The following is a 2500-nucleotide window of genomic DNA, read 5'->3' as shown; positions in this document are numbered from 1 at the left end:
GGACGTCCGCGCGCGAAGCAGGCGTTCCGGAAGGGCGCGGGCCAGAAGGAAGAGATTCATCACTTTCACCAGGACTTCGTGCGGCAGGCGCCGCAACTCCGCTGGGGTAAGGCCGTCCGGCCCGGCTGCTGATCCCCTGGGCGGCAACGCGGCGGCGACCTCCTCATGTGTGACCGGCCCCCATATGCACTCGAGAGCGACAGGCTCTGAGTGCGGGAGGAGGCGGTCACGAATGAAGCCCGCGGTGGAGATGGGCTTCTTGGTGAAGAGGTCCGCCCAGAAGTCCAGCAGACCAGGGATGGCAGGTGGCGGCTGGAGCAGGGTGCCATCCAAGAGGCCGCGCACGCAACGTGCACGCGACCGTCGGAAGGCATCCTGCGTTCTCGCGTACTCCCAGCGGCGCCGCTTGCGCTTCTGCGTCGGCGGCGCGGCAGGCGGCCGCTTCGGTGGTTGGCGCGGCCGCTGTGTCCTGGTGATCGATCTCTCCCCTCTGGACCCGACCGACGCAAGGGCATCCGGGAGCATGCCCAGGATGACATCGGGCGGCGTGCCCCGCCCCAGACCTATGACACGATCCAGGGCAGAGAAACGCTGGGCGGAAGCGGGTAGCCCCGCCAGATGCTCCCAGATGGCGGCGTCAGTCGGCCCCTCCGGCGGCGGCCCGGTGGTGTCGGCCGCGAAGTCCTCGGCTGCGTCGACGGGCGGCGCAGCGGCCTCGCCCGCGTCAGGCAGCGGGCTCGCTGCTCCCCGGCGGGACGCCGGCTCTTCCCCCCGACCGATCTCAAGCGCCTCCATGAATTGGCGGACAAGCTGCTTGTGGGCAGCTTGCCGCCGTCGGCACTTGATTGCCTCGAGCGTTCGGTCGGGGAACATCCTGATGAGTTCTTGATTGACGAAGAAGAACCGGGCGTCCCTCTCAAGGAACAGTTCGGCCTCCGCCTTGGCGAGCGATAGGACTTCTTCCTCCGTCCACCTCGCGCGATGCCTCTCCGTGACGATCTCCGCGTTGGCGGCCGCAAGATGTTGGCGGCGGCGATGGACCCCGAGACCGTTCTTGGTTGTAAAGCTGCGGTGGCACTCACTACAGGTATACATAGCTGCAAAAGTTACAAGATTTTCGGCACGGCCGGTTGGCCGGCTAGGTGCTGGGGGAGTTGGGGTGGCACCTTCAGCGGAAGGGCCACCACTTATTCTCTGCTTACTGCCCCCAACTAAAAAAGGGATAGTGCGAGGGGGGGCTGGTAACCCCCCCAAGCCCCTGGTGCGGTCTTCCACTCTGCGAAATCAGCGGGCCCACGAGAAGGGGAGAAGACCGCAGGAGAGGAGAGGCTAAGAGGGCTAGGCCCATGTATTGCGCATCACTCTCCCTGTAACTATAACCCAAGGAAGGCACCTCGCAGCAGCAGCACGACTACATCAAGACCGCACTTCGAGAAGCCAAGTCCGGATGCAGCCACAGAGTCATAGTTACTCCCGCCGTTTACCCGCGCTTGCTTGAATTTCTTCACGTTGACATTCAGGGCACTGGGCAGAAATCACATTGCGTCAACACCCGCTAGGGCCATCGCAATGCTTTGTTTTAATTAGACAGTCGGATTCCCCCAGTCCGTGCCAGTTCTGAGTTGATCGTTGAATGGCGGCCGAAGAGAATCCGCGCACCCGCGCGCCCCCGGAGGAGCACGCTAAGGCGGACGCGGCCTCGCAGCAAGGAAGATCCGTGGGAGGCCAAGGCACGGGACCGAGCTCGGATCCTGCACGCAGGTTGAAGCACCGGGGCGCGAACGCCGCGCAGGCGCGCGCATCCTGCACCGCCGACCAGCACGAGGCCGACCAACGGCGAGAGCAGACCACGCCCGCGCTAAACGCCCGCACTTACCGGCACCCCTACGGCACTCACCTCGCCCAGGCCCGGCACGTTAGCGCTGACCCACTTCCCGACCAAGCCCGACACGCCCCGATCCTCAGAGCCAATCCTTATCCCGAAGTTACGGATCCAATTTGCCGACTTCCCTTACCTACATTATTCTATCGACTAGAGGCTCTTCACCTTGGAGACCTGCTGCGGATATGGGTACGAACCGGCGCGACACCTCCACGTGGCCCTCTCCCGGATTTTCAAGGTCCGAGGGGAAGATCGGGACACCGCCGCAACTGCGGTGCTCTTCGCGTTCCAAACCCTATCTCCCTGCTAGAGGATTCCAGGGAACTCGAACGCTCATGCAGAAAAGAAAACTCTTCCCCGATCTCCCGACGGCGTCTCCGGGTCCTTTTGGGTTACCCCGACGAGCATCTCTAAAAGAGGGGCCCGACTTGTATCGGTTCCGCTGCCGGGTTCCGGAATAGGAACCGGATTCCCTTTCGCCCAACGGGGGCCAGCACAAAGCGCATCATGCTATGACGGCCCCCATCAACATCGGATTTCTCCTAGGGCTTAGGATCGACTGACTCGTGTGCAACGGCTGTTCACACGAAACCCTTCTCCGCGTCAGCCCTCCAGGGC

At 63.4% G+C, this 2500-nt stretch overlaps 1 pseudogene; it reads right to left on the bottom strand.

Annotated features, from left to right (window-relative positions):
• The window catches only part of LOC124731587, a 7935-nt pseudogene that overhangs the window by 3600 nt on the left and 1835 nt on the right, over positions 1-2500 (bottom strand).

Source organism: Schistocerca piceifrons, unplaced genomic scaffold (assembly GCF_021461385.2).
Source record: "Schistocerca piceifrons isolate TAMUIC-IGC-003096 unplaced genomic scaffold, iqSchPice1.1 HiC_scaffold_1294, whole genome shotgun sequence".
In the NCBI taxonomy this organism is placed as follows: domain Eukaryota; kingdom Metazoa; phylum Arthropoda; class Insecta; order Orthoptera; family Acrididae; genus Schistocerca; species Schistocerca piceifrons.
This window is presented reverse-complemented; position numbering and strand designations above follow the sequence as displayed.